The following is a 27897-nucleotide window of genomic DNA, read 5'->3' as shown; positions in this document are numbered from 1 at the left end:
CTTAGCACAACAGCAGGGCCGCGGTCTTCCACTTCCTGCTGCACCACTGTGCAAAGGACCCTCGATGAAGTCAAAGACAAATTGTCATCCCACCACAGAAGCCGGTAGTCTGTGAAATGCTGCCCGCCAAATGCCGCAAGAGCTCCTGGAGAGCTGTCCTCTAAGGCAAGGGTACCCTCTCAGGGGTTTCCTGGGACACTATGAATATGATAGATGATAGTGTTCCGGTGAGAAAGTGAGACCCCAGCATCCCCAGAGGACCTCTGAGGTTAATGCCGAGGTACGAGCAACCTCCCCCGCCTCTGGCTTGCTCTCTCATCCCAGTCAGTTCTTACAAGATGCCTGCAGAGCTCAAGGGCAAGATAATAATGATAATAATAATAATAACAATAATGTGCAAAAAAATGTCACAAAGTGATGATTTGAAAACCAATATCCAGATGCAAAAATTAACTTAGTTTCCCATTAACATTTTTTCTCTATTCTTGGTATTCTTTATCTTACTCTTCTTGTTATGTAGAAGTCACCTCAAATCCAGCTTAGTAGGAGGCAAGATATAAATCCTGAATAAATAAAACAAATAGCATAGTGAATTAAGGGCTTCTACCAGGCTTGAGCAGATCCCCGCAAAATTCTTTACATTAGTCATGAAAGGAAACTCTCACCCAAATTAAGGAATAACACGTTCATTCTATGGTTGATTTGTCAAATTCATGCAAATGTAGGACTCCAAATGAAAGGAAAAGGATGTACACTACTTGGTTTGGGTTATAAGATGGATGCAAGTGAATTTTTAAAAACTGATCTGAAAGTAGAACAAACACTTTCTCCTATTTTTTTAGCTACCCAAGAAAAATCTCAACTGACCATTTAATTCAAGGTAAATACCAAATTTATTAAATATTATCTCACTTTAATAAACAAACTTATAAAGTTTAAAAACATTTATTGGGTAAAACTGAAAGCTGTGCCAAATGCTGATTGAGTTTAAGTGTACATCGTTACAACCACTTTGAAAAGCAATCTGGCATTATGTCTTAAGTGCCTGAAAATGTTCGTCCCTGTTATTACATTTCTGGGAAGCTATCCTAAAGAAATAATCCCAAATTCAGGAAGAAATTCTGTAGAAAGACATAACAAAAAAAAAAATGGAAGCAAACTAAAAATGTCTTATTATAGGGAAATAGTTACATAAATGATGGCATGCTTCTATGGTAAAATAGCATTAATCATGAAAATAATTTTAGTGATATTGGGAAAGATAACTGAAAAGAAACAGAATTTAAAGTGTGCATACAGTATAAGATTCCACTATGTAAAACAGACAGAAGTATACAAAATGTTACTACTGGTTGATTTTAACTTTGTGATACACACTTTTCCAAAATTTCTAAGCTGTCCACATGAGTATGTGTTATATTTATAAGCTTGAAAAATAATATATCTTATCTGTGAAAACTAAATAAATGGGGTCAACTTGCAAAAGAAAAAAAGTACTTTTCACTGACTGACATAACCCGTGCAGCCTTGGTCACCAGGCATCCTACATCTAGAAGAGGAGTGGCCGAGCAGAGGAGAGGGAAGTAAGCCAGGAGCGTATGGGGTCTGGTTGGGAAGACCACCCAGCTGGAGGACTGGCCTCCAAGTGGATGATCAGTTCCAAATCGCTGAGTCCCACAGGCAAGGGTAAAGTGAAGTGCACGCCAGAGTTGTCCAATTTTGTCAGTAGAGCTGCAGTACTGCTCAGAGCCCAGCTATGATCAGAAAACAAATCAAGTAATTTAAACTGACCAGAAAGGACACAAATGATAGGATTAGTAGACAAAAACATTAAAAGTTATTATAACTATGTTCTGTGTGTTCCAGGATCTAGAAGAAAGATTAAGCATGTTAAACAGAAATGTGGAGGATATAAAAAGGCTCAAGTCAAACTTCTAGGTATCAAAACTATAATGTCTAGAAAGAATAATAGTAGGACAGGATTAAGAGTACATTAGACATTGGGGGGGGGGGTGGGTTTAGTGAGCTTGAAGACATAGCAATAGAAACTATCCAACATGAAACTCAGAAAAAAAAATAGACTGCCACAAAAAAAAAAAAAATGAACACAGACTTAGTAGGCTGTGGAACAATTTTAAGTGACCTAATATACATGTAATTGAAGTCCCCAAAAACAAGAAAAGAGAATGGGAGACTGAAAAGGTATCTGAAGGGGTGCCTGGGTGGCTCAGTCAGTTAAGCGTCCGACTTCAGCTCAGGTCATGATCTTGCGGTTTATGGGTTTGAGCCCTTCATCAGGCTCTGTGCTGATAGCTCAGAGTCTGGAGCTTGCTTTGGATACTGTGTCTCCCTCTCTCTCTGCCCCTCCCCCAGTCGTGTGCGCTCTCTCTCTCTCTCTCTCAAAAATAAACATTAAAAAAAATTTTTTAAAGAAAAAGTATCTGAAGAAATAATGACCAAATTCTTTCAAATTTGATAAAATGTATAAACCTTCAGATCCAAGTAGTTCAAAAGCAGCTCAACAAACCCTAGCACTAGAAAATTGAAGAAAACTATACCAAGGCATATCATATTTAAATTGCTTAAAATCACTAAAAAATAAAAAAAAAATAAGAATTCACACACACAAAAAAAGAAGATATGTACATGGGAAATAAAGATAGGGGAGGTAGCAGATTTCTTGTCGGAAGTAATGCAAACCAAAATACAATGGTGCAGTATCTTCTTTGTATTTTTAAGTAAACCTAGAATTCTATGCACAGCAAACATATCTTTTTTTTAATGTTTTATTTATTTTTTGAGAGAGAGAGCAAGCTGGGGACAGGCAGAGAGAGAGAGAGAGACACAGAATCTGAAGCAGGCTCCAGGCTTCAAGCTGTCAGCACAGAGCCAGACGCAGGGTTTGAACCCACAAACCACGAGATCATGGCCTAAGCTGAAGTCGGACACTTAACTGACTGAGCCACCCAGCACCCCCACAGCAACATATCTTTAAAAATAGAGAGCAGGGGTGCCTGGGTGGCTCAGTTGGTTAAATGTCTGACTCCTGATCTCAGCTTAGGTCTTGATCTCAGAGTTGTGAGTTCTGGGCATGGAACCTACTTAAAAAATAAATACATAAAATAAAATAGAAAACTTTTTCAGACATACAAAAGCTGACATGTTTAATCACCAGTAGTCCTTCAGGCAGAAGGATAATGATAACAGATGGAAGTATGGATCTACACAAAGGAAAGAAGAGCACCAGTTTTACAAGAGTTAATATAAAAGATCTTTTTTCTCATTTTTAAACCTATTTAAGATATTTAAGATAATTGACTATTGAAAGCAAAAATGGTAGCAATGTACTGTCAGGTTATTACATATGTAGAAATAAAATGTAAGATATAAACAGCACAAAGTTCAGGATGGAAGAAATGTAACTATGCTGTGTGAGGCCCTTATGCTCTAAATAAAATCTGGCATCCAATATGGGAAGTGTGGTGTCTCTAGCTTATCACTATAAACCCTAAAGCAATCACCAAAATAATTCAGAGTTACTAAGTTAATAAGCCCACAAGAAAGTCAAAAGAGATTCATTAAAAATATTCAACCAAATGGAGGCAAATAAAGACAATAAAGGAAAATAAAGAAGAGATGAAAAAATAGAAAACAAAAAACAAGATGGTAAATTTAAACCTAATTGTAGTAATAATCACATTAAACATAAATGGCCTAAATATCCCCATTAAAAAGCAGCAACTATTAGACTGGATAAAAAAAGTGCAAGTGTTAAATATAAAGGCACAATTAGGTTAAAAGTTAAAGGATGAGGGAAAATATGCTAGGCTAATTTTGGATTTTAAAAAGTTAGAGTGGCTATATTAATAACAGACATAGTGGAGTGTCTGGGTGGTTCAGTTGGTTAAGTGTCCAACTTTGGCTCAGGTCATGATCTCACGGTTTGTGGGTCAGAGCCCCACATTGGGCTCTGTGCTGACAGCTCAGAGCCTTGAGCCTGCTTTGGATTCTGTGTGTGTCTCTCTCTGCCCTTCCCCCTCTCACATTCTGTCTCTATCTCTCTGTCTCTCTCAAAATTAAACATTAAAATTAAAAAAAAAAACATACATAGTAAATATTCTTTCTGTTTACAGTAAAAAATATTACCAATTGTAAAAAAGGTTATTTCCCCAAATTTGTCTCAGATGGCTCCAGCAACTTCTTCTTGGTCTGGTTTGAACACCTTGTGCAGGTAGAGCAGGACACCTTCTACAAAGCTAGTGCTGCTCTGCATGCCAGTAAGCTCAGGTACTTTGGGCAGGAAGACATGACAAAAAACAGTGTGGAAAGGTGACCTTCCAGTTCCAGTGCTCCTCAGACAGCACCAATGGGACCTAGGTCCAGGATGGGCAGATGCCCAAGCTCATCTCCTACACCTGAGGTGCTGTGGGGTGGCATGGACATACTATGGTGGGCATCAGGAAGAGACCTTTCTCTGCAGCTGGTCATCCCAGGAAGGGAAGTGCAGGAGACAGCTATCCCTTTATCCCAACCCAACTACCTTTCTAACATCATTAAAGGCTTCACTTACTTTGAAAAATAAAGGGTCATTTCATACTGATAAAAGTATCAATTCAAAAACAGGATATAACAAGCCTAAATGCTTATGTACCTAATGACAAGCTTCAAAATGTATGAAGCAAAACTGATAAAACTGAAAGAACTAAACAAATCAACAATTGTAGGCAGAAATCTCAACATTCTCTGTCAATAACTGATAGAAGTAGAAAATCAGTATGGATATGGAAGACTTGAAACAGTCTATCAACCAATTTGACATAATTGAAAATTACAGACCACTGCATCCAATACCAACAGGATTATCTTCAAGTGCAACAAAACATTTACCAAGACAGACTATAATCTGGGCGATAAATCAAGTCTGGAAAGGGGTGCCTGGGTGGCTCAGTCAGTTAAGCATCTGACTTTGGCTCAGGTCATGATCTTGCAGTTTGTGAGTTTGAGCCCCGCCTCAGGCTCTGTGCTGACAGCTCAGAGCCTGGAGCCTGCTTCAGATTCTGTGTCTCCCTCTCTCTCTGTTGCTCCCCCACTGGCGCGTGTGCTCTCTCTCTCTCTCTCTCAAAAATAAAGATTAAAAAAAATTTTTTAATCTGTTATATTTCTATTACAACAAGCAATTGGAAAGTAAAATTTTTTAAAACAGCATCATGTACAATAGCACAAAACTATGAAATGCTTGAGAATAAATCTGAAAAAAGATGTTTGAGACGTATACACTGAAAATCACAAAACACTGGTTAGAGAAATTAAAGAAGGCTTAAATATATGGACAGATATTCCATGTTTATGTATCAGCAGACTCAATATCCTTAAGCTGTCATTTTTACCTCAAACTGATCTATAGATTCAATGTAATCCCGCTCAAAATCATGACAGGCTTTTGTGTAGAAATTGCCAAGCTTATTCTAAAATTTATATAAAAGTGGAAAGAGCCTAGAATAAGCAAAAAAAAAAAAAAAAAAAAAAAAAAAAAACCTGTGGAAAGGAAGCACAAAGTTGAAGAATTTACACAACCTGACTTCCAGAGTCCAGAATTAGAGCTACATATATAACCAATTAATTTTTTAATTTTGTTATTTGAGTATGGTTGACACACAATATTACATTAGTTTCAGCATCTCTGATGCTGAATTACATAATTACATAATGCTATGCTCATCATAAGTGCCACTACCACTTGTCACCATACAATGCTATTACAATATCACTGGCTATATTCCCTGTACTGTGCCTTTTATTCCCATGACTTCATTCTGTAATTGAAACTCTGTATTTCCCAGACCACTTCACCTATTTTCGCCATCTCCCCACTCCTTGCAACCATCAGTTTGTTTTCTGTATTTATAGGTCTGATTCTGTTTTTTGTATAACCAATTAATTTTTGACAAAGATATAAAAGAAATGCAGTAGAGGATAGATATTCTTTTCAACAAAGGGTAATAAACAATTGGATTCTCATATGCAAAAAAAGATACTTGGATTCACACCTCACACCATATACAAAAACTAACTCAAAGTGGCTTATAAACCTAAATGTAAAATCTGAAACTATAAAAGTTCTAGAAAAATCTATAGGAGAGAATCTTTGTGACCTTGGATTATACAGATTTCTTAGGTACAATAGTAAATATGTGATCCAGAAAAGGATAAATTAGTAAGTTAAACTTTATTAAAATTAAGAATTTTTGCTCTGAGAAAGACACTGAGAATGAAAAGACAAGCCAGAAGCCAGAAGAAAGCATTTGCAAGTCATAAATCTGACAAAGAATTTACATCAAGAAAATATAAAGAATTCTCAAAGTTCAGTAATAAGAAAGCAACTCATTTTTTTTTAATTTTGTGTATGTTTATTTATTTTTGAGAGAGAGACAGAGACAGAGGACAAGCAGGATAGGGTCAGAGAGAAAGACACACACACAAATCTGAAGCAGGCTCCCAGCTCTGGGCTGTCAGCACAGAGCCCAACGTGGTGCTGGAACTCACAAACCATGAGATCATGACCTGAGCCGAAATCAGACACTTAACTGACTGAGCCACTCAGGCATCCGAAAACAACTCAATTTTTTAATAGGAAAAAGATTTGAATAGGCACTTCAACAAAGAAGATTCATAAATGGCAAGTAGCACATTAAAGACTGTTAACATTGTTAGAGAAATAAGCATTAAAACCACAAATAGAGAGCACTAAATGTCTATTAGAATACATAAAATTAAAACTGACAATACCAAGAGTTGACAAAGATTTGGAACAACTGGAATGTAAAGTGGTACAATTACTTTGGAAAAGAGTTTGGCAGTTTCTTAAAAAGTTAAACATATATCTAGCATGTGCCCCAGCCATTTGTACATACTAGGTAAATGCTCAAGAAATATGAAAACATGTCCAAACAAACCCTTGTGCGTAATGTTCATAGCAGCTTCATTTGTATTAACCAATAATTGGAAACAACCCAAATACTCATTAGCAGGTAAATAAATAAATTGTGGTATGTCTGTCTGAGGAATACTACCAGCAATAAAAAGAATGAACTACTAATATGCAAAGCAACATGGACGAATCTCAAAATAACAATGCTGAGTGAAAAAAGCCAAACTAAACTACACACCAAAAAGGACACATACTTTATGATTCAATTTATATAAAATATTAGAAAATAAAAATAAATCTATGTTGTCTAGGGATGAAGTGGGGCTCAAGGATAGGTGGGAAGAGGACTCATAAAGAAGCATGAGGAAACGTTGGTTGGTGGTAGATATGTTCATTGTCTTGATGGTAGTGACCACCGAGGTACACATATGTCAAAGATTATCAAATCATACTCTATAAATAAGAGGAGTTTGTTGTATATCAATTATACGTTAACTAAGGTTCTTATTTAAAGCCAAAACATGGATTATAGCCAAAAAAGACAAATCAGGTGAGGTGCCATAGGTGTGATGAAGGGAGTTTTGAAGAAACCCAAAAATGTCATAAAGGGAATGAGGACATCAGAGAAAATGCCTAGGATGCAGGATCTCTACGCAGACTTTACCTACTTAACAATTTTGCCTGAGCACCAGAGTATACCATCAATGGATAAATCCAACGTCAAGTTCAATTGTACTTAGCAACAATGATATTTTTTTAGGCCTCGTTGAATTATTTCAGCTTTTAAAGCCATGGTCATTTGCATGATTGTTAAATCACATAGAAAATTTAGAAAGAGGACACTAACCAAAAGGAAAGAGTTGCAACTACACCCAGATGAAAACGTGATTACACATTTGCCTGCTTCAGTTCAAAAAAAAGCAAGTGGTGACTGGCTTTCCCACGGGCTTTTCAAAAGTATAAAATTGTTGACACTCATATAAATATGGAAGAAAGAAAGGAAGAGACAAGAGCACACAATGAAAATGATTAGAAAGTTGACTTTATTTTATAACAGGAGGACTAGAAATCACATGCCGTCTAAAAGATAACCACAAGAACATAACGGAAAATTTAAACTTTCAACTATGTCTGAAATCTATAAAGCTGCAATCAGATCTACTATTGGCAAGCCACAAGTACTTTGTGTGACACAGGGACAGAGGCAAAACAATCTTTCAAAATTGGAGTACTAGGCCTGGCTGCTGATGTAATAGTGAACAATGATTAAACTATCAATCAAACAGATTTTTTAAATATGTTGCGTGTCATAGCTAGAGATTTCAAATCCAGGACAAAATCTGGTGTTAGTTACAACAGAGATGAATTGGGTGGTCTTTTCAGTACACAGATGATCACAAAATAAGCATAATGTGGAAATCAATTCAAGGACTCTCTTCTTCATCTCAGCTCATGAAGATTCCAAATTAATAAAAGCAATGTTATAGATTTATGAGCCATGGCCCAGCAAAGTGTTTTATGCTATTTTCCAAGTTATTTACCAAGTTTCAAAGCAAAAACATTTAATATGAACTCCATTCTCTAACTATACCTAAATATCTTTACTTTCTAAACAATTGAATTTGTGGTTATTTTTTCCAGATGGACAGCACTTCCAAAACCAAAAAAAAACAAAAAACAAAAACAAAAAAAAACACAACAACCAAAAAATACTGGGTAAATTTCATCCCTGAACCATCTGGAGAGCCGGAAGAAATGGGGTTGGTCTCAGTGCCAATTCTCTCTAGAGTCTATTTTATGCTCACTCATATCCAATTGAATATCCCTCCCTATATGGGAACAATTTAATTGAAATATTACAAGCTCCCATGTGATCACTTCCTCAAGTTTGTTTCCAGGGAAAACTCTTTCTCTGCAGTTGAATGTCGTGGGCTGCTTATCAGAAAATGAAAGCACAGTGTGATTCTCTTTATGTTACAACTGCCAGAAACCAAATCCAAATTTCTTGCCTAACATCATAATCTGCTTGGCCTTGGTGCCTAAAAGAAAGGGAACATTCTCCTTCTGAAATATGATCTCTGTTTTTTAGCAGGTATTCTGTCTCAACGTGCAAGCCATACTGTAAGACATATTAGATGTAGACAAAATGTGTAACTAAAATAATTATGAGCAAATATTAAATATCATTTTATGTTTATAACCTACAGCAGCTTTCATCCATCTCACAAGTATTTTGCATTCATGATTATGTGGCAGGCGCTGTGTCAAGTGGTCACATATGGAAATGAACAGAATTTGGTTCCCACCTTAAGGGACTTCTAGCCTACTTGTGGAAAAAGACAAGAAAAGTGAAATTTCTGAGGACGGTTGTAGAGTTTCACAAGAAGGAAAGAGTTTTAGGGATTCAAATGTCTCATTTTGGGGCACGTGGGTGGCTCAGTCAGTTAAGCATCCAACTTCAGCTAAGGTCATGATCTCCCAGTTTGTGGGTTTAAGCCCCGCCTCCAGCTCTGTGCCGACAGCTCAGAGCCTGGAGCCTGCTTCAGATTCTTTGTCTCCCTCTCTCTCTGCCCCTCCCTTGCTCATGCTCTGTCTCTCTCTCTCTCAAAACTAAGTAAACATTAAAAAGTGTTTTTAAAAATATATCATTTCATCTATAGCCATACCCCACTTAGGAAGACAGGTATTACAAATGACAGCATCCTTGTGGTCTGTCCTCCAATTATTTCTCCAACCTTAATATTCCTTTTCAGTCAATATCTACTCACCTCTCCTCACCTGAAGAGAATGTCCTCTAATTTCAAATCTTCTGGCAGAATTCTCAGATCTCATACACAATCATATGCCCTGTTTCAGAAATGCAATTCCCAGATGCATTCATTCCTACCTTCATACCCTGCCTCAGGCTGTACCATCTAACCCGAAAAGCATCCCAGCCTCTCCACCACCTCCTTGTCCATCCAATTCCTAAGTAACCTTAAAGGCCCAAAATATCATTTTTTCTCCTTCTTGCTACAATAGCCTATCCCCTCTGTTCTCTGAAATGCTGATGCACTTATGAGCATTTAGCCCTGCTTTTACCTCCAACTGTTTCCTGTATATTGGTTTTAACCACTCTTTCAGAAATCATGTGCTCTAATGCTCAGAACATGGTAAATGCTCAAAAAAAATACAGGTTAATCCTAATTTATGTGGAAATTGAGGTCAACTGAGACTATAATTTTTCCAAGGTAACAGGCTAAACAATAAATGCACATTAATAGCTACCACTTATCAAGTACCAATATGCCAAATCCTATGTTACTCAAGATTAAAGTAGATTCTGGGTTCTCTTGCTTTCAAGCAAGCATTTGTATCATATGTTTTACTCAAATCTACCATATTATTATGATAATACATTTTATTTGTTGAGCACATATTTTGTGCCAAGAGTTGTATATCAACTATTTCATTTTATCTTCATAAAACAATATGTAGTAAATATGATTACCATTCCTTGAAAAGCTTAAAGAACTTGTTCATATGCTCATTGCATGAAATTGAGGCAGGATTCTAAGCTAGATCGTCTGGCTTCAAATCTTTTGTTCTTCACCACTCTGCACCACCTCTAAATTACCAAAAAAAAAAAAATCCAAAAAAAGTACAATCTTACATTGATTCATTAATTAGTAAAAAATGTATGAGATTTGGGAGGAGGACCAAAGATAGCGGAACAACGTGGAAGATGTTGTGTCTCACATCCATGAAATACAGCCAGATCAACACAAAACCATCCTGCACACCTAGAAAACTGATTTGAGGATTAACACAACAATCTGCACAACCTGAACCACAGAACTCAGCAGGTACATGGTGTGAAGAGGTGAACTGGGGGAGAGAGAAGCACAGAGGGCAAGGAGCTATTTTTGCTTGTGGAGAGAGGACAGAAACAGGGGGAGGGGGAGACTTTGGGAAAGCACACCCCCCCCCCAAAAGCAGCTGGAGAGAAAGTGGAAAAGTGGAAACAGCCACAGGGTCTGAACTAAAAAGGGACAAAGGAAAAAGGAGAGGATTTAAATTCCATTAAGACTCTATAAACAGGGGGAGCACAGAGTCTGAAACTCCTCAGCTCAATACCTGGCAGTGTTCTGGTAAGAAGGGCAAATCCCCAGGAGCAGAGTGAGGTTCAGGGGTCTTTGGGCCACACAGGAAGAGGCAGTTCCCCTACTAGTAGAGGCTGTGTGGCTACCCGGTCCCAGCAGACCCCAGAGAACAACCACATCCACTGGTGCTGGAAGAAGGTCATTAAGGGTGAAGCCTGGTGCCAGACTTGTGTTGTGATTTTCCATAATCCCTGAAACAGTGCTATAAACAATCCTGTGAACTTTTTCTGGTGTGGGCTGGCGCCCAGTCACAGTGTCTGGACATCGGCAACAGCACGAATACCCGCGACTCTTCCTGGGTATGGTCAGCACCTGGCCATTGCTCAGTGAAACCCTCCCCAAGAAGGCCTGAGCGGGTCAAAGTCACGGTACCTCAGAAGTAAGGGATAGGGAAACACAGCCGCATCTGAGATAAAACTCACGCGGGAGGTGCCACCTGGCAACCTAACGGCTGGGTCACAGACAGTATAAAAGTGGGGAGTGTTCAGAAGCTGGAGACAAAGGATAGGTGTGCAATTGCTAGTGGGGGAGAGCACACAGTTCCAATACTAAAGAGGTAGCTGGGTGACACCATTTTCACCCCTCCCATGCATGCGTCTACACACCTACAAGTGCCACAACAATCCACCCCAGCAAGCAAAGCAGTGCCATCTAGTGGAAAATGGAGCCATTACACTAAGCCCCACCCAACTGAGCCAACCTCGCTCAGGAACACCACAAATCTCCCTGCCTGCTTAGTTTACGCACTATAAAATGCTTCATAGTTTGACTTCTAGGGGAAACCGATGTAATTTCAATCATATTTCAGTCTGTTCACTGGTCCATCTATTCAATTTTCTTTTTTTTTCATTTCACTTCTTTTTCTTGAATACAGAAAGAGAAAAAATTTATTTTTATTTACAATTTTATTAAAAATATTTTTCTTTTTTTAGACGAATTTTTTACTGTTTTGTATATTCTTCAAATTCTATTTTACTTCAATCATTTCATTTTATTCTATTTCATTGTATTCATTTTCTCAAATTTCCAAATGTTTTCCTTTTTCTTTTTTTCCCTTTTTTCTCTAATCTATCAAGCTCCTTTCAATAACCAATAACCAGACCAAAACACACCTAGAATCTAGCATCATTTATTTGATTTTGTGTGTGTATGTGTGTTGTTTTTAATATTTTAATTTAATTATTTTTTTACCTACTCAATTCCTTTTCTTCCTTTAAATGATGAAAGGAAGGAATTCACCCCAAAAGAAAGAGCAGGAAGAAACAACAGCCAGGGACTTAATCCACACAGGTACAAGCAAGATGTCTGAATCAGAATTTAGAATCATGATAATAAGAATACTAGCTGGGGATGAAAATAGATTAGAATCCCACCCTGCAGAGATAAAAGAAGTAAAGACTAGTCAGGATGAAATAAAAAATGCTTTAACTGAGCTGCAATCTTGAATGGAGGCCTCGGTGGCAAGGATGGATGAGGCAGAACAAAGAATCAGCGATATTGAGGACAAACTTATGGAGAATAATGAAGCAGAGAAAATCAGGGAGACTAAGGCAAAAGAGTACGATTTAAGAATTAGAGAAATCAGTGACTCATTAAAAAGAAACAACATTAGAATCACAGGGGTCCCAGAAGATGAAGAGAGAAAAAGGGGTAGAAGGGTTAGGTGAGCAAATCATAGTGGAAAACTTTCCTAACCTGGGAAAAGACACAGACATCAAAATTCAGGAAGCACAGAGCACTCCCATTAGATTCAAGAAAAACCAACCATCAACAAGGCATATCATACTCAAATTCACAAAATACTCAGACAAGGAGAGAATCATGAAAGCAACAAGGGAAAAAAAAAGTCCTTAACTTACAAGGGAAGACAGATCAGGTTTGCAGGTGACCTATCCACAGAAACTTGGCAGGCCAGAAAGAAGTGGCAAGATATATTCAATGTGCTAAATCTGAAAAATATGCAGCGAAGATTTCTTTATCCAGCAAGCCTGTCATTCAAAATAGGAGAGGTTAAAAGTTTGCCAGACAAAAAAAATTAAAAGAGTTCGTGAACACTAAACTAGCCCTGAAAGACATTTTAAGGGGGGGACTCTCTGAGGGAAGAAAAGATGGAGAAAAAAAAAAAGACCAAAAGCAACAAAGACTGGAAAGGACCAGAGAACACCACTAGAAACTCCAACTCTACCAGAAACATAATGGCAATAAATTCATATCTTTTAGTACTCATTCCAATATGTCAATGGACTAAATGCTCCAATCAAAAGACATAGGGTAACAGAATGGATAAGAAAACAAGATCCATCTATATGCTGTTTACATGAGATCCACTTTAGACCTAAAGACACCTTCAGATTGAAAATAAGGGGATGGAGAACCATCTATCATGCTAATGGTCGACAAAAGAAAGCCAGAGTACCCATACTTATATCAGACAAACTAGACTTTAAAATAAAGACTGTATCAAGATGCAAAGGACATTATATCATAATCAAAGGGTTTATCCACCAAGAAGACCTAACAGTTGTAAACATTTATGCACCAAATGTGGCAGCACCCAAATATATAAATCAATTAATCACAAACATAAAGAAACTCATCGAAGTAATATCATAATAGTAGGAGACTTCAACACCCCACTCACAGCAATGGACAGATCATCTAATCAAAAAATCAACAAGGAAACAATGGCTTTGAATGACCCACTGGACCAGATGGACTTAACATATATTCAGAATATTCACCCTAAAGCAGCAGAATATACACTCTTCTCCAGTGTACATGGAATGTTCTCCAGCATAGATCACATACTGGGACACAAATCAGCCCTCAACAAGTACAAAAAGATCGAGATCATACCATGCATATTTTGAGATCACAACACTATGAAACTCAAAATCAACCACAAGAAAAAATTTGGAAAGATAACAAATACTTGGAGACTAAACACCATCCTAGTAAAGAATGAATGGGCTAACCAAGAAGTAAAAGAAGAAATTAAAAAGTACATGGAAGCCAATTAAAATGATAACACCACATCCCAAAACTTCTGGGACACACCAAAGGTGGTCATAAGAGGAAAGTATATAGCAATCCAGGCCTTCCTAAAGAAGAAAGAAAGATCTCAGATATACAAACTAACCTTACACCTTAAGGAGCTGGAGAAAGAACAGCAAATAAAACCCAAAACAAGCAGAAGACAGGTAATAATAAAGATTAGAGCAGAAACCATTGCTATTGAAACCAAAAACAGTAGAACAGATCAATGAAAGTAGAAGCTGGTTCTTTGAAAGAACTAACAAAATTGATAAACCCCTAGCCAGTTTGATCAAAAAGAAAAATTAAAGGACCCAAATAAATAAAATCAAGAATGAAAGAGGAGAGATCACAACCAACACAGCAAAAATACAAACAATAAAAGACAATGGCATGAGCAATTATACGCCAATAAAATGGGCAATCTGGAAGAAATGGACAAATTCCTAGAAACATATAAACTACCAAAGCTGAAACAGGAAGAAGTAAAAAATTTGAACAGACCCATAACCAGTAAAGAAATCAAATTAGTAATCAAAAATCTCCCAAAAAACAAGAGTCCAGGGCCAGATGGCTTTCCAGGGGAATTCTACCAAACATTTAAGGAAGAGTTAACACCTATTCTCTTGAAGCTGTTCCAAAAAATTGAAATGGAAGGAAAACTTCCAAACTCTGTCTATGAAGCCAACATTAGCTTGATTCCAAAACCAGAGACCCCACGAAAAAGGAGAACTATAGATTCATGATGAGCATGAATGCAAAAATCCTCAACAAGATACTAGCCAACCAGATCGAACAATATATTAAAAAAGTATTCACCACGACCAAGTGGGATTTATACCTGGGATGAAGAGCTGGTTCAATATCCACAAAATAATCAGTGTGATACAACACATCAATAAAACAAAGGGCAAGAACCACATGATCCTCTCAATAGATGAAGAGAAAGCATTTGACAAAATACAACATCCTTTCTTGATGAAAACCCTCAGGAAAGTAGGTATAGGAGGATCATACCTTGAGATTATAAAAGCCATATATGAAAGACCCAACGCTAATATCACCCTCAATGGGGAAAACCTGACAGCTTTCCCCCTAAGGTCAGGAACAAGACAGGGATGTCCACTCTTGCCACTGTTATTCAATATAGTATTAGAAGTCTTAGCCTCAGCAATCAAATAACACAAAGAAATAAAAGGCATTCAAATTGGCCAAGAAGAGGTCATACTTTCACTCTTCACAAATGACATGATACTGTATGTGGAAAACCCAAAAGATTCCACAAAAAAACTGCTAGAACTGATCCATGAATTCTACAAAGCGACAGGACATAAAATCAATGCACAGAAATCGTTTGCATCCCTATACACCAACAATGAAGCAACAGAAAGAGAAATCAAGGAATTGATCCCATTTACAATTGCACCAAAACCCATAAAATACCCAAGAATACACATAACCAAAGAGGTGAAAAATCTATACACTGAAAACTATAGAAAGTTTATGAAAGAAATTGAAGAAAACACAAAAAATGGAAAAATATTCCATGTTCCTGGATAGGAAGAACAAATATTGTTAAAATGTCAATACTACCCAAAGCAATCTACATATTCAATGCAAACCCTATCAAAATAACACCAGCATTCTTCACAAAGTTAGAACAAACAATCCTAAAATTTGTATGGATCCAGAAAAGATCCCAAATAGCCAAAGAAATCTTGAGAAAGAAAACTAAAACAGGAAGCATCACAATCCTGGACTTAAGCTGTATTACAAAGCATAATCATCAAGACAGTATGGTACTAGCACCAAGAGCAGACACTCAGACCAATGGAACGAAATGGAAAACCCAGAAATAGACCCAGAAACATGTGGCCAACAAATCTTTTATAAAGCAGGAAAGAATATCGAATGGAATAAAGACAGTCTCCTCAGCAAGTGGTGCTGGGAAAACTGGACAGCAACATGCAGAAAAATGGACCTGGACCACTTTCTTACACCATACACAAAAATAAACTCAAAATAGATGAAAAACTTAAATGTAAGACAGGAAGCCATCAAAATCCTCAAGGAGAAAGCAGGCAAAACCTCTGCTGACCTTGGGTGCAGCAACTTCTTACTCAACACATCCCTGGAGGCAAGGGAAACAAAACCAAAAATGAACTAGTGGGACCTCATCAAAATAAAAACCTTTTGCACAGCAAAGGAAACAATCAGCAAAACTAAAAACCAACTGACAGAATGGGAGAAGATATTTGCAAACGACATATCAGATAAAGGGTTAGTATCCAAAATCTATAAAGAACTTATCAAACTCAACACCCAAAAAACAAACAATCCAGTGAAGAAATGGGCAAAAGACATGGATAGACACGTCTCCAAAGAAGACATCCAGATGGCCAACCACCACATGAAAGAATGCTCCACGTCACTCATCATCAGGGAAATACAAATCAAAACCACCATGAGATACCACCTCACCCCTGACAGAATGGCTAAAATTAACAACTCAGGCAATGACAGATGTTGGCAAGGATCCAGAGAAAGAGGATCTCTTTCACACTGCTGGTGGGACTGCAAACTGGTGCAGCCACTCTGGAAAACGGTATGGAGATTCATCAAAAAAGTAAAAATAGGACTACCCTACGATCCAGCAATTGCACTACTAGGTATTTATCCAAGGGATACTGGTATGTTGTTTTGAAGGGACACATGCACCCCAATGTTTATAGCAGCTCTATCAACAATAGCCAAAGTATGGAAAGAGCCCAACTGTCCATCGATGGGTGAATGGATAAAGAAGATGTGGTATATATATACAATGGAGTATTACTCAGCAGTCAAAAAGAAATGAAATCTTGCCATTTGCAACTACGTGGATGGAACTGGAGGGTATTATGCTAAGCGAAATTAGTCAGAGAAGGCAAATATCATATGACTTCACTCATATGAGGACTTTAAGAGACAAAACAGATGAACATAAGGGAATGGAAGCAAGAATAATATAAAACCAGGGAGGGGGACAAAACATGAGAGACTCTTAATTATGGAGAACAAACAGAGGGTTACTGAAGAGTTTGTAGGAGGGGAGATGGGCTAGACAGTACGGGGCATTAAGAAATCTACTCCTGAAATCATTATTGCACTATATGCTAACTAACTTGGATATAAATTTTAAAAAAAATTAATTAAATAAAAAAAATTTTTTTAAGTGTTTGAGATTTGTTCATACAATCCATATTCTACTGAGCTCATACCTAGGTCCACATTATGTAGCACAAACCAGAGATTTTGGGATTTTTTATAACATTACAGTTCTGGAGATTATTAAACCTATAATTATCTAGCATTTGTAAAAATTATGTAATTGGTCACCTGAGGGGTCCCAATTATGTAGGCAATGAGCAACTAAGAAGTGTACTTTGTACAGTTCCTAGTCCCACACCTGGTGCTCCAGACTTTAAATTGTTTTACTACAGTGTTATGTGTGTGTTGGGTAGTGTTTTTTTTAAATAAACTGATATAATATCCTCTAGATTTCAGCCTGAAGAGTTCATCTCTTTGTCTTTCTACTCTGGTGAAATCATTGCATCTAATTAATTTTGTGTGTTTGGAGGTAGGTCCCCCCTACTCCCCAAGTCTATTGCTAGTTTCACAAGTGGTGTAATAATTACCATTGGATCAGGTAAATTTATCATAAAATGCATTTCTTCTATACAGGCACACATTTATCAATGCAATTGGTAATTATTTACTTATTTACTATCAATAGTGCCTCACAGTCAGCGGGACCTTAATTACTTCCTAATTATCCAGTCTTCTATTTCTTTATAAATATGGACTTGAAAACAGCAGTTCAATAGCTCAGACATTTTACAACTAACATTGATTTCTTTTCCCTCCTCATTTATTGATGGGTCATTGTCTCTCTCCTGTATTTCTTCTTCCCTGATAAAGTTGTAAATGACTCTGCTTATTATTCTTTTTAACTCCTTTAGTTAGCATTAGCTCACTTGGCCTCTTTATTTTCCATGCCTTCTTTGGCTGTACTAATTCTACTGAGATTCTCTTTTTTGAATCCCTCCCTGTGATCCATTTCCAGTAAATGTTCCTTTTTCCCTTTAAACTTTACTGTTTCATGTCCCATAAATTGTATACCCCCTTCCACAAAATTATACTACAAAATAATCACCCTCACCTCATGCCAGCCTACACACTATTGCTTTTAAAATCCTTTTTTTTCATTTTTGTAGCTTTAATACACCTAAAAGTTGCAGATACTCTATCACTTACATATCCCCAGAAGAAAAAAAAAAAACAGATTCATCAATGAATAGCACATGTATTTACCTCTAGTAGCCTGGGGAAAACAAAAACAATCAGAATAATTCTATAAATAGGAGCCTCATCAGTTTAATCTTTTCAAAATTTCCACAAACACAGCCATTCTGCCCAAGGTAAGATTCTCTTCAGTGATTTGCTCTGTCCATAGCACAAGATCCTTATTTATCTCCGTTCTCATTCCAAGCTCCAACATGTGCTTCAAACTGTGAGTAATCTCTGCGAGTGAAACAGAATGGGAGATAACATTTCCTCTTAAATAGCAGTGAACATTTCTTTACTACCATCTATACCTTTGGTGGTAATTTTTTGGTGTACTGCTTTCCTTTCTGAAAGTGATCTTTATCCTGCCTCTACGTATCCTAAAATATTAAACACATAAACCAAAACTACAATTTTAACCTTAACCCATGGCATAAAACATGACAAAATACAGTACTGTATTAGTTTCCTATGGCTGCAATAACAAATTACCAGAAGCATGGGGTTTAAAGCAACACAAGCTTATTATCATAGTGTTCTGGAGGTCAGAAGTCTGATATGGGTCTCACTGGGCTAAAATCAAGGTGGTGGTAGGGCAACATTCCTTCTGGAGGCTCTAGATAGAGGAGAATCTGTTTCCTTACATTTTCTAGGTTCTAAATGTTTCCTTACATTTTCTAGGTTCTGCAGTTTTGACTTCTGGCCCCCTTCCATCTTCAGGGCAAGTGGTGGATGGATGAGTCTTTCTCACGTTGAATCACTCTAATACTGATTCCTGTTCCTGTCTTTCACCTATAAGAACCCTTGGGCAACCTAGAAAACCCAGAATAATCTCCTCATGCCAAATCTGCAGATTAGCAACCTTAATTCTTCCTTGCAATGTAACATTACATATTCTGGGTTTCTGGGGATTAAAACGTGGATGGGGTGCCTGGGCAGCTCAGTCGGTTAAGCGTCAGACTCTTGATTTATTTAGGCTCATGGTCATGATCTCACGGTTTGTGGGTTCAAGCCCCACATCGGGCTCCCTGCTGTCATCACAGACCCCACTTCAGATCCTCTATCTCCCTTTCTCTCTGTCCCTCCCCAGCCATTGTTTGGAATAAAAAACTGGTGAAAGCAATAAAATGGTAAGATTGATTTTTCCAGTAGACTCATTTTTCTTATAAATAATAATAATGTTATAATAATAATAACTAATTGAGCACTCGCTAGATCCTAAATAATGTTCTGGGGCCTCACACAAATTATCTTAACGGCCCTTTGAGGTAGGTATTATTATTAACCCATTTTACAGGTGATTTTCACATCTTCAATGTTACTGGGCTAGGAATTAGAAGAGCTAGGATTCAAGCTCAAGAAATCTGCCCTTAACCTTCTCACCAGCCACATACCCACATAATTCTATTTTCTTTACAATTAACTCCCCACCCACATCACCCTTTTATTTAAGGAGCAAAACAGCCTACTAAAAGGCAGGAACATTATTTAAATACAATACTAAGAAGAATTAAAAGCTAAAAAGTCAGATGACATATTTATTTGGTTTGTGCTTTGTGACATTTAATTTAAAATAGCATCATAACCACAAAATTAGACAGAAATGAGACAACGACCAAGAGGTGACTCCAAACAGATTCCTAAAAGCATTCAGCTAAAAAAATCTAGTGCCTCAGATTCTCTTCCCAGCATTTCTGGGAGTATACATTAAGCACTTAAAAATTTAAAATGTTACTCTGCCTTAGAAAGATCATCTCTAGCTGTCATTTTTATTGACAAGTAGGGGGAGGGGGGTTTTCAGTCCTGGAGGTAAGTCAGAAAGACACAGCACCCACAATATGACATCTCAGTATCTGTGAAAAGGCTGAGAGAAGCCAAACCAGCCTGGCAGGCAAATTAACTCCTCTGAGACTCCTACCGAGGCAGCAGCATCAAGGAGCCATCAAGGCAGCTTAGGCATAGAGGGTAGGGGCTTTCAGGGCACACAACTAAAAGAAACAGACACAGTCACCTCTTATCCCTGCTAACATAAGTATGTAAAGTCAACTTTATCCCCATAAAAATTCAGCCAGTCACCCAATCCCTTAAGGTCACAATAAGGAAAACCCAAACCCATTTCCAGTGACTTGTGGGAAGTCTATGTCTTCCCTGGGATTCTGCAAATTCTCAGAATGCTACTGTCATGAACACCTCTGGCACTCAGCTCCCACCACTACTCAGCTAGTTCAGTTAAGGATCGTTTTGCCTTCCCTGGCCAAATTCTTTTTCATACTACATCAACCTAGGCATAGATCTCGGTCCCTTTCCATCATTTGCACACACACATACACACACAAACACACACAACAAAACACTCATGGCAGCACTGCACCTGTGCCTGAATGTCTGCGAATACTGAAAAAGAATACATCACACAAAAATTCATATTTGATAATAGAAACCACAGTCATAACAGTTTTTAGCTATTCTTTATGTCTTCTCTACCCTTCTCACATCTTCCCTCCTACACCAGCCCAATCAAGAGCCCAATCAAGTGGACATACACACATTCCCCCTACTTTCCTGTGCAGAATAATTTACCTTCCTCCATTCCTCAATACCTAGTTTCCCTTGAAGTAAGTCCAAAATTCTGATATTACTATTGTAGAAGCCCTGGTTAAGTTCTTAGTCAAAGATCAACTCGTCCTCCATTTCCAATATGGATGTTATGGGCTGGGATGGGAGGTTCTTTTCACATGATAGGGAAGCAGATAAAATAATAAACTAAGATGTTATCAGCTACACTATTTTAGTTCCTGCCCTGAGTGTGTTACCAACTTGTGCCATATCCAAACTGCCTCTTGGAATTGCTCTCTTGCTTTCCAATTCCATAGTACTTTCCAGAACCAACTGTGCAGTAACTAGACTATCAACACTCTCCACAGACTCCATTGTCTCCCCATCCAACCCAGAAATTACTGCTGGAATCACCTTCACAAATATATGTGTTATAATCTTCATTGTTTAGTTTAAGAACACAAAAGTTCCCTATTTCCAAATATATTTTATTCATCTGACCATTTATCAGATCAACCCCATCCTTTTTCACTTCTGTATACAAATCCACATGTGGCCAAGCAAATTATTTTCAAATTCCAGGCAGGAGGATTTACTTAGCCCCAAAAGCATGCTTCCTTTTATTTGCATGTCAATTTAAGTTCTAAAACAGTCCTTCTCCTTCCTCATCTACACATATTCACTGGCGCTTCAGAATGAGGTCAAATGAGGGACACCTGGGTGGCACAGTCGGTTAAGCGTCCGACTTCAGCTCAGGTCATGATCTCATGGCTCAGGAGTTCAAGCCCCGCGTCAGGCTCTGTGCTGACAGCTCAGAGCCTGGAGCCTGCTTTGGATTCTGTGTCTCCCTCTCTCTCTGCCCCCTGCCTTGCTCATGCTCTGTCTCTCTCTCCCTCAAGAATAAATAAACATTAAAAAATTTTAAAGAAAAAAATGAGGCCAAATGAGGCCAAATTTCCTATGCCATAGCATGTCCCTGTTTGATGCCACCCAACTGGGACCACTGCTCAGCCATCAGTCCCTTTATCAGTGAAGGACTCGGTCATCCCTGAATATTTGTTTAAACAAAATAGTTATTTTTAGTTGAGCACTGACTGTGTGCTCCAAACTTTGCATGAGGATTAGCTCATTTAATCCTCACTAAAAAAATGTTTAACATATGTATTATTACCCCACTTAACAGATCAGAAAACTAATGCTTCTGTTAAGTATTTGTCCAAATCCACATAGCTAGAACATGGTAGAACAAGGTTTTGAAACTAAGTTCAAAACCATCACCTGTGCCTTAAGCACAATACTATAAAATTCCAGGACAAGTATGTTATTCAATAACATAGAGTCATTTATGTTTGTCTAATCTGTTAATTCATCTATGCCATGAACTACTGAAGGTAATTGGGTGATTCCTTCTACCCTATTTATTTCTATTCCTTGTCTCTCTCTGTGTCTCTGTCGGTCTCTGTCATTCTCTCTCTTGTGGATAGTTGACTTAAAAATAGGGCCACAGAAGGCAATCAAAGTGGAATGATGTAATGATATTTATTATTCTCATAGATATAATATGGTGACTGCTGTGGCCACTCTGTCAGTACCAGCTATCCTCTAGTTCAACTTATTTAAGAATTATCAGTTATCACTTAAGAGTAATAGACTTATACCTAAAATTGCTATGAGTTGTACTCCAGAAGCCCTTATCAGGCAAAAATGTTAGCAAGTATGTAAAATCAAATTCTTTGCAGATAGCATAGAAATATCATTTGCTCTTTTCCCTTATTCTCAAGGAATAAAAAATAAGAAATGTAGCACTTCTATAGGGTAAAATGTCTTCAGGGAAAAAAAAGGAGAAAAATAAATACTTCTAAACCAAAATATGTAAAAATCAGTATTTGCTTGCAAAAGTCCTGGGAGGAACTCTCTTTCCTCCCCAGACAAAAATAAGAGTAAATAACCTTCTTGATGATATACCTGAGTAAATATTGCCAGAATTTATTATATAAATAGTCAAATACTCCATTTCTTGCAACCTTTGGTGTTAGTAAGCCTTTACACGTTGAGTACCCTTAAGGAATAAAACTAATCAAAGAAAACAAAATCATATTTCTTCCTCAAAATTGTAATAGGAGAAAATTTGTAAAAGGGATGAAATAATCAAGAATTTATTTTATAATCTCTCCTCAAAAAGCCTACTCCCACTACGGTAAATCTTAAAACGCTTTGTAAAAAATGGATATTTGATAGATGTGAACTTTCATTCTACCCATTCTTACTGGTTACATAATACCTACATTCAATTTTCAACTGCCAACTAGTAGAGCTAGGTTGGGGTATTTAAATTGGTTAATTTGTAATCCCCTCACCTTGCATGCAACTAGTCCACTCAAAAATAAAAATAAAAATAAAAATTTTACACTGCTTTTTGTTAAAGGATATAAAGAAATAAGTCTGGCACAAAAACAGACACTCAGATCAATGGAACAGAATAGAGAACCAAGAAATGGACACACAAACATATGGCCAACTAATCTTTTACAAATCAGGAAAGAATATCGAATGGAATAAAGACAGTCTCCTCAGCAAGTGGTGCTGGGAAAACTGGACAGCAACATGCAGAAAAAAGGACCTGGACCACTTTCTTACACCATACACAAAAATAAACTCAAAATAGATGAAACACCTAAATGTAGGACAGGAAGCTATCAAAATCCTCGAGGAGAAAGCAAGCAGCTTCTTACTCAACACGTCTTTGGAGGCAAGGGAAACAAAACCAAAAATGAACTAGTGGGACCTCATCAAAATAAAAACCTTTTGCACAGCAAAGGAAACAATCAGCAAAACTAAAAACCAACTGACAGAATGGGAGAAGATATTTGCAAACGACATATCAGATAAAGGGTTAGTATCCAAAATCTATAAAGAACTTATCAAACTCAACACCCAAAAAACAAACAATCCAGTGAAGAAATGGGCAAAAGACATGGATAGACACTTCTCCAAAGAAGACATCCAGATGGCCAACCGACACATGAAAAAATGCTCCACATCACTTATCATCAGGGAAATACAAATCAAAACCACCAAGAGATACCACCTCACACCTGTCAGGATGGCTAAAATTAACAACTCAGGCAACGACAGATGTTGGCAAGGATCCAGAGAAAGAGGATCTCTTTCACACTGCTGGTGGGACTACAAACTGGTGCAGCCACTCTGGAAAACGGTATGGATGTTCCTCAAAACAGTAAAAATAGGACTACCCTATGATCCAGCAATTGCACTACTAGGTATTTATTCAAGGGATACTGGTATGTTGTTTCGAAGGGACACATGCACCCCAATGTTTATAGCAGCACTATCAACAACAGCCAAAGTATGGAAAGAGCCCAACTGTCCATCGATGGGTGAATGGATAAAGAAGATGTGGTATATATATACAATGGAATATTACTCAGCAGTCAAAAAGAATGAAATCTTGCCATTTGCAACTACATGGATGGAACTGGAGGGTATTATGCTAAGCGAAATTAGTCAGAGAAGGCAAATATCATATGACTTCACTCATATGAGGACTTTAAGAGACAAAACAGATGAACATAAGGGAATGGAAGCAAAAATAATATAAAAACAGGGAAGGGGACAAAACATGAGAGACTCTTAAACATGGAGAACAAACAGAGGGTTACTGGAGAGTTTGTGGGAAGGGAGATGGGCTAAACAGTAAAGGGCATTAAGGAATCTACTCCTGAAATCATTGTTGCACTATATGCTAACTAACTTGGAGGTAAATTAAAAAAATAAATTTTAAAAAAGGAAAGAAAGAAAGAAGTCACTGGCAGGACAAACAAGTATGTAATACATTCTTTTTTTAATGCATTTTATTTATTTTTTTAAGTAGGCTCCATGCCGAACATGAGGCTTGAGCTCATGACCCTGAGATCAAGAATCATATGCTCTACTGACTGAGCCAGCCAGGCACCCCAGTTATGTACCTTCCGGGGCATCCTGCAAAAATTTTACAAAATACACATTATTTTGACTTATTTAATTTTCAGCTCTCCTCACTAGGTAGAAAATTGGGAATTGGTATTCGGAGATGTGTTTCTTTTTTTCAAAATTGGGTATAATAAAATGGATTGCAATACCTTCATAGGAATTATGTTTATCTCAGATTTAATTTGTAGAATCTGACTTACTCAGACCCTCTTAATAGTCATTTAATGAGTAAAGTTAAAGACTCCATGCCAGTTTCATGTGCCTAGAGGTTTTTGCATACTTTGTTATGAAACGAGAACTTAAGGATAAAGACCAACCTTCAATAATGTTGAAGGATAGAATAATCAATGGGACTTTGTGATTGCATTAAACCCATATCAGAAAAGAGAATGGTATTAATTCTCAAAATACTCATACTTTAAAAGATGTTTATTACTATGTAAATGTAATAAATACCATCCAACTCATTTCATAGTGATTGTAGCAGGGGACAATCAACAGGCAAGACGGGATGAGAGCATATGGATCCAAACAGGCGTTTGGTCATTTAGAAGAGGAGGAGGAGGAGGAGGAGGAAGAGAAGGAGGCAGTTAATGCTTTTAGAGCATGTCCAATTTGCCAGTTATCATTCCAAGTATCTTGATATGAATTACTGCGTCTAAACCTCATGAGCCCCATGAAGTAAGTACTAGCCTTATCCTTATCCCCATTACACAGATGAGGAAATGAAATAGTAGCCAGACCATGCTTGCATTTTCTATTTTTTTTATTCTTTTCAGCAAATAGTTTAATAGGAAGGGGAAGGAAGAAAGGGGACAGCCAAGTGCATAAAGTGGCAAATACTTCCTTTCTAGAGGAAAAAGAAAATGTGTTCACCGTACATGTTATCTACTTGGGTTCAATACTTATTTTCTATCCAAGGACTCAAACTGAGATCAGTGGGAACATCTTCCCTTTCCAAGAGAACAGGAATTTGTAAACAATACCAGGCAGAGCAGAAATCTGTCAAACTGAGACTCTGTGAAAAGTAGGAAAAAGTGTCCCCTGCTGGGGAATAAATCACAAAAAGAGAACTTTTCTTAAAAAACAAATTAGAAGGGCACCTGGGTAGCTCAGTCGGTTAAGCGTCTGACTTTGGTTCAGGTCATGATCTTATGGTTAGTGGGTTCAAGCCCCGTGTCGGGTTCTGTGCTGACAGCTCAGAGCCTGGAGCCTGCTTTGGATGCTATGTCTCCCTCTCTCTCTGCCCCTACCCTGCTGTGCTCTCTCTCTCTCTCTCTCTGTCTCCAAAATCAATAAACATTTTTTAAAAAGACAAATTAGAAAAATTCCCCACTCCAGGTAGATCAGGTAGAGAATTCTATATTCCTCTGGGCTAAAGTCACCCTGGGCTCAGACCCTCAGCTGGCCAGTACAAATTTAGCCTCCAATGGCCAAGTGCTCTCGTGCAGTGCACAACCTGCATGATCACATGCTAAGTCCTGGGGACCAGGTGAGTAGGTAGGTTTTGTTAAAAGGCTTCATGCTCTAACAACCTTGCAAACCTCATTTACTATCTTCCCATTACAACCTTGAACCCAAGATCCAGCCACACCATTCAGGTCTTGGCACATCCTGTTCCTTTACCTGGAACTCCTTCTAGGCCCTTGTCTACCTGAATGACCTCTATGCAACCTAGTTCAAATGTCACTTCTTCTAGGAAGCTTTCTCCAAAGACGAAGTTAAGAAAGAGAACACAGATCAGGCAGGAGACTGATGTTGCCTGAAGGAAATATTCAGTAACCGAGAATAGCCAAATCTTAGTCTGAGAGTCAGACTGAAAAGAAATGTCTCTAGTTTAATCCCTATTCTTTTCTCAATGTACTATACTGTACATAGTGAGTAAAACAGTGCTTATGCGCTTCCAATATTTACTCATTTTACATATGTTTCTGGAATCCCTGTTTCCAAATGCGAAAGGTTGGGCTTTAGAGTCAGACCTAAGTGTTGGTTTTTGGTAAGTTTCCTGAAGCCTCAGTTTCCTCAGCTACAAAATGGGCATAATACTATGTACCCTAGCAAAGTGTCTACTAACTGAGTAGATGCTGTCTGTTAGTCCCTCCCATTCCCTTAGATAGTACGAAAAATATGCTTACTTTCCCCCAATCCTGCTAATCTGTAAACTGGAGCCATAACCATATCTTGTTTACATAGCTTCTCTTTGTATGTTCTCAGCAACCCCCCACACACACCATCACAATACCTTACACATAAATATTTGTTCAATTCATATTTGATAAATGCATACAAAGATGAATATAGTCCCTGCCCTGATAACTTTAACAATTTATAGAAGAGATACCAAAATTTTCTGTAATAACTACAGTATATAACAAAGCCAACACAAAGATATTAAGTACAATGGAAGTTGTTCCTCTCCTCATTGGTGATATTCATTTATTCATAACAGATATTTAAAGAGTATATGCCTTTAAGAAAAGTGTGTGTTAAGTGAAAGTCACTGTACATGTTGGAGCTACTGAGGCAGGAGGGAAAAACTGAAGGGCAGCCTCTGCCTTAAAGTCTAAATGAGGACAAGAGACACATGCCCAAGACACATTACCAAAGCGAAATTCCACAGAAATTTCGTAGAGAGGAGAGCAGTGTAAGATGGCAAGCCTATGATTTCCCTTTGGCTCACAGATAACCTTATGGCAAGGTGAGAAAAACACTAAATACAAGGGCAAGCATAAAACTAAGGAAGGAGGAGCCGAGAGAGTGACTTTATTATTTTGATGGTCAGTACATATTGCATTGCAGAACAAAAAGGACTGGAAGCTAAACACCAAAATGCTAATAGGTATGAATTCATTGTGATTAGATTATAATTTTTTTCAAGACATATGTATCTTTTTTCTTCTCTTCTACATTTATTTATTCGCCATA

At 37.7% G+C, this 27897-nt stretch overlaps 1 long non-coding RNA gene across 2 annotated transcripts in view; it reads left to right on the top strand.

Moving 5' to 3' along the window:
* The window catches only part of LOC122230468, a 78782-nt gene that overhangs the window by 30163 nt on the left and 20722 nt on the right, over nucleotides 1-27897 (top strand). Inside the window, exons 3-4 of one of the 2 annotated variants that reach the window (XR_006207431.1) lie at nucleotides 843-880; nucleotides 19108-19373. The exons of the other annotated variant lie outside the window; for it this stretch is intronic. This is a non-coding gene — a long non-coding RNA (uncharacterized LOC122230468). Of the gene's footprint in view, nucleotides 1-842; nucleotides 881-19107; nucleotides 19374-27897 lie in introns of those variants that run through there. 2 annotated transcript variants of the gene reach the window in all.

The sequence above is a fragment of the Panthera tigris genome, chromosome C2, assembly GCF_018350195.1.
Source record: "Panthera tigris isolate Pti1 chromosome C2, P.tigris_Pti1_mat1.1, whole genome shotgun sequence".
Taxonomy (NCBI): domain Eukaryota; kingdom Metazoa; phylum Chordata; class Mammalia; order Carnivora; family Felidae; genus Panthera; species Panthera tigris.
This window is presented reverse-complemented; position numbering and strand designations above follow the sequence as displayed.